Below are 6,011 nucleotides of genomic sequence, written 5' to 3' on the forward strand. Positions count from 1 at the left end.
AAACCAAGATTCAAAAGACAGCCAAGCATCTTAACATTATTCCCCTCTTTTACACTTTCAAACCATGCCTCAATCCCTGTATCCCGAATGTGCATACATCATCATTTACCTCAGTCCCACTTAGCCCATGCAAACCTGCCTAACTGTTCTCCCATCCACCTTGTTCTTCCATTCCCCTCCCCCTTCTTGTGTATTGCTCCCCCCACCCCCTGCCAGCCCCCAAGCTTTCTTGTGTCTATTCCCTACCCTGTGCTCTATCTTCCCGTCCCTCCCTCCCCTCCTCTCATCCCATACATCCCAGTGATCAGCAATTATATATATATATAGTTGTGTTGTTTTTTCCCCTTTGGGGTGGGTTCTTTTTCTTAGTCTTTTACAATAATGGTCCTATGCAGTATTTCTCCTTTTGTGACTGACTAATTTCACTTAGCATGTCCTCAAGGTTCATTCATGTTATATGGTGGCTTGCAGCTTCCTTGTTGTTCTTCAAGGTAGCACAGTATTCCATTGTGTGTATATACCACAGTTTGTTTATTCATTCTTCAATTGATGGACATTTAGGCTGTCTCCATCTTTTTAATGTGTCTCTTGTAGATAGCATATTGAAGGATCCCGTTTTCTTATCTATTCTGCTCTGTATGTCTCTTGACTGGTACATTTAATCCATCTACATTCAGTATAATTGTCAATAGGTATGAGTTGATTGTTGTCATTTTTCTGTGTGTGTGTGTTTTGTGTTGCTTCTGGATTCTTTGTTCCACATAATTTTCTATGCTGAGTTCAGTTTGTTTGTGTGTTTTCTTTTCATTTTCATTTCTGTTGTGATAATGTTTGCTAAATATTTTTTATTTTCTTTTTTATTTTGATGTGTGTTGTTGTTGTTGTTAAATGCCATTAGTTGATTCTGACCCATAGTGGCCCTGTGTAGAGTTTCCAAGGAGCAGCTGGTGAGCTTGAACCACCAACCTTGCAGTTCAAACATTTTGATGTGTAGGTATATTCATTTTCTTTGAGTTTATCTGTTAATTAATTTTTTCTCTGCTTAAAACAGTCTGTTTTGTCTTGAAATCTACTGACGTTCTTGCCATTTGGAAGTTCTGTATCTACAGTATTCCCTCTTTTTGATTGTAGTTGACTACATTATATATTGGTATTCCTTGTTCCCCTATTTTCAGTCTTGTAAATTTTTGTTTTACTTTAAATATTTCTATATCTGAATTGTGTTCTGGGAGGTGTTGTCATGAATGGTAACCTCAGGTTGTTGTCTGCTGTTGTTGGTTCTCAGCTCAAAGAACACCGTTTAGCATTTTTAGTAAAGTTGGTCTGGTCTTTACAAATACTTTCAATTCCTGTATCAGGAAATGTCCTAATTTCACCATCATGTTTGAAGGATAGCTTTTCTGGGTATATGATTCTTGTTTGGTAACCTTTTTGTTTCAGTTTTGTATATGTCATTCCATTGCCTTCTTAACCTGAATGGTTTCTGCTGAAAAATCAGAGTGTAGTCTTATTAATTCTTCCATGTAGGTAACTTTTCATTTGTCCCAAGCCAGTCTCAGAATTCTTTCCTTGTTTCTGATTTTGAAAAGTTTGATTATGATATGTCTTGGTGATTTTCTTTAGGGATCTATTCTGTCTGGGGTTTCTTAAGCTTCTTGTAGCTTATTTTCTCATCTTTCATAATGTTAGGGAAGGTTTCTTTAAGCAACTCTTTGACAATTTTCTCTGTGCTTGTCTCTTCCTGTTTTGGAACTTTGGTCACCCACGAGTTGTTCCTCTTCATAGTGTTCCATATAACTCTTAGACTTTTACCAGATTTTTTCATTCTTTTTTTCTGATTGTTCTTCTAGTATACTAGTATTGTAAGATTTCTCTTTAAGCTCATTAATTCAGGCTTGCTGGCTCCATTTGAGAGCAAACTCCTTAGATACTTACCAGCTTCCTGCCCATAGCCCAGACCCACTAGACCAGAGGGATGGAAAGAAGGAACCAGATTTGACAAACATTTCTGGATGTGGGGAGAGTTTCTGCACAAGGGTTTCCAACTCAGTCATCCTCTGTTTACCTTCCCTTTGGGACTCTCTCTGTCAAAACCATGGTTGCTGTTTCCACTGTCAGGCGGTTGGGTTGGTAAACTGCTTCCCCTCTAAAATTCTGATTCAAGCTAGACAAAAACCTCATTCTTGGTTCCTCTTAACACAGCTGACCAGCCTAGCATTTTAAAGATGTACTAAACACTAAGAGAGAACAACAACAACAAAAAGCTCTTATTACAGGAAATATAAACAGCTTTTTAAAAAATAGAACTCGCCTGCCCTAAATAGCCATCTGTGATCCTACAATAATTCCTGTCTTCTCACAACTTTTTGGCACCTGGACTTGCTGTCTTTCTGCTCAGTTCCATCTTCCTTTATACCCCATAGCAACTAGTTTCTCTTCAAAGTCCCCAAATTTTAGTAGAAGCTTCCCAAAGCCCTAAGGATCTTCCTCCTCACTTCTGATCTATGGGGCATATTACTGCTACTGCTAATTAGCATTACCACATCTTTTGGGTTGTTTTTTTGCCATAGAAACATTTTACTCTGAGGTTGAGATTCCATCTGTACATATAGGAAGCTGCTGTTGTGTGGCAGATAAATGGTGTGGGTTTCACAATGAACCACAAGACTGGAGGTTTGAACCTACCCAGTGGTGCCACAAAACAAAGGCCTGACAAGCTGTTTCTTATAAAAGATTCGACAGACAGAAAAGCTCTAGGGAGTAGTTCTACTGTGTAACATAAGGGATTACCACGAGCCAAATGAACTCTACGGCAATAGGTTAATACACCTGAAGTTCCAAATGGGCATAGGGAGGGGCTACTGACATCCACTAATCCCTGGCAGAGACAATCACCAGAATTTTTCCTGGTGAACTCTCTGTACCGAAAATCAGAACACTCAACCTTAGAAGAACAAATACATTTCTGAATGAATGACTGTTGGTGCCTATTGCAGATTACACAGTCATTCAGGACTCAAAGAGAAATGAAACTTCTTGACAGGTCTAAGACAGGCATGGTATACGACAGCAAGGACAGTGATTTGGATCCCACCGTAAAGTTCTGTGTAACTTTGTTAAATGTATTGTGTTGGTTTCTTAGTGCTGCTATGATAGAAATGCCACAAATGGATGCTTTCAGTGAACAGAAATATATTTTCTCAGTTTGTTGTTGTTATTGTTAAGTGCTATCAAATCAGTTCTGTATAGGGTTTCTAGGAATAGGCTGGTGAGTTTAAACCACTGACCGTGCAGTTCAAACCGACCTTATGGTCTAGTGCTTATCCTACAGCGCCACACAGGGACTCCTTTTCATATTTGGTGGTGGTGGTTATGTGCCGTGGAGTTGGACCGACTCATAGCGACCCTGTACAGGGTTTCTGAGGTTGTAAATCTTTACGGTAGCAGAATGCCTCATCTTTCTCCCATGGAACAGCTGGTAGTTTCGAACTGCTGACCTTGTGGTTCGCAGCCTGATTCGTAACCACTACACTATCAGAGCTCCTTTTTTCACATTTAAGAGGCTAGAATTCTGATTTCAGGGCATAGGATCTTGGACAATTGATCCAAGGGAAGAACTCTTTCTATCTACTCTGAGGAAAATCCTTGTCTCATATCCACTGCCAGCCATCCTTGGAGTTCTGAGAACTCAGAAATGATCTATCCCATGTCTGCCTTCTCCTGCATCTAATCTGCCCTTTTGTATCACAAAATCGATTGGTTTGTTGTTGTTAGGTGCCATCGAGTCTGTACCACAGAATGAAATGCACAACAGAATGAAATACTGCCCAGCCCAGCGCCAACTTCACAATTGCTGCTACACTTTAGCCCACTGCTGCTGCCACTGTGCCAATCCATTTCGTTGGGGGTCTTCCTTATTTTCTCCAAACTACTTTACCAAGCATGATGTCCCTTCCCAGGAACTGGTCCCTCCTGATAATACGTCCAAAGTAAGAGAGATGAAGTTTGGCCATCCTAGCCTCCAAGGAGCATTCTGGCCGCACTTCTTCCAACACAGATTTGTTTGTTCTTTTAATATTCTCCTCCAACATCATAACTCAACTGCATCAATTCTTCTACAGTCTTCCTTATTCACTGTTCAACTTTCAAAAGCATAAAGGTTATAGAAATACCATGGCTTGGTTAAGGCCGACCTTGGTCCTCAAACTGACATCTTGCTCATTAACACTTTAAAGAGGTCTTGTGCAGCAGATTTACCTAATGTAATATGTCATTTGATTCCTTGACTGCTGCTTCCTAAGTGTTGATGCTTGATCCAGGCAAAATGAGGTCTTTGACAACTTCAATCTTCTCTTCATTTATATGGATGTTATTTATTGGTGAGTGGTGAGGATTTTTATTTTATTTTCATTGAGGTGCTACCCATACTGAAGGCTTTGATCTTCACCAGTAAGTATTTTAAGTCCTCTTTGCTTGCAGCAAGCCAGGTTGTATCACAACATATTGCAGATTATTAATGAGTCATATTCCAATCCTGATGCCATATTTTTCTCCATTTAATCCAGTTTCTTGGATTATTTGCTCAGCATGCAGATTCAATAAGTATGGTGAAAGAATACAATCATGGCATACATTTTCCTAGTTTTAAACCATTCAGTGTTTCCTTGTTCTGTTCAAACAAATGCCCCTTGGTCTATATATAGGTTCCTTGTGAGCGCAATTAAGTGTTCTGGAATACTCATTCTCTCCAGTGTTGTCCACAGCTTGTCAAGATTCACACGATCGAAAGCCTTTACATAGTCAATAAAGCACAGGTAAGCATCTTTCTGGTTTTCTCTGCTTTCAGCCAAGATCCATCAGACATCAGCAATGATATCCCTCATTCCACATCCTCATCTGAATTCGACTTGAACCTCTGGAAGTTCTCTGTCAATGTATGGTTGCTGCAATTTTTAAATTATCTTTAACAGAATTTTATTTGCATGCAATATTAATGATATTGTCCAATGAGTTCTGCATTCCGTTGGGTCACCTCTCTTTGAAATGGACACAGATACGGATATCTTCCAGTCAGTTGTCCAAGCAGCTTGGCATAGATCAGTGAATTCCTCTAGTGCCGCATCAGTTTGTTGAAATATTTCAATTTGCATTCTATCAATTGTCGGTGCCTTGTTCTTTGACAGTGCTATAAATGCACTTTGGACTTCTTCCTTCAGGATCATTGGCTCTTAATTATATGCTACCTCTTGAAATGGTCGAACATCAACCTTTTTTTTTTTTTTTTTTGGTATAGTGACTCTGTGTATTACTTCCATTTTCTTTTGATGCTCTCTGTATTATTCTATATTGTGCCCATAGAATTCCTTCAATATTTCAAATTGAGACTGACTTTTTTTTCTTCAGTTCCCTCAGCTTGAGAAATGCTGAACATTTTCTTCCCGTTTGGCTTTCTAACTCTAGGTCTTTGCACATTTAATTATAATATTTGACTTTGTCTTCTCCAGTTGCCCTTTGAAATTTTCTATTCAGCTCTTTTACTTCCTCATTTCTTCCATTTGCTTTAGCATTTCTACATTGGAGAACAAGTTTCAGAGTCTCTTCTGATATTCATTTTGGTCTTCTTCTTCTTTCTCATCTTCTTAATGACCTTTTGCTTTCTTCCTGTAGGATGCTCTTGATGTTATCCCACAACTCTTCTGGTCTTCGGTCTTTAGTGTCTAAAGCATCAAATTTCTTCTCAAAATGATCTCTAAATTCAGGTGATATATATTCAAGGTCATATTTTGGCTCTTATGGGTTTGTTTAAATTTTCTTCAACTTCAGCTTGAACTTGCATATGAGGAATTGATCGTCTGTCCCACAGTATGCCCCTGGCCTTGTTTTGGCAAATGATATGGAGCTTTTCCACGGTCTCTTTCCACAGATGTAGTCAATTAGATTTCTGTGTATTCCATCTGGTGAGGCTTATATGCATAGTCATCTTTTATTTGTTTAAAAAAGATATTTGCAAT

Source organism: Chrysochloris asiatica, unplaced genomic scaffold, assembly GCF_000296735.1.
Source record: "Chrysochloris asiatica unplaced genomic scaffold, ChrAsi1.0 scaffold00169, whole genome shotgun sequence".
Classification (NCBI taxonomy): Eukaryota; Metazoa; Chordata; class Mammalia; order Afrosoricida; family Chrysochloridae; genus Chrysochloris; species Chrysochloris asiatica.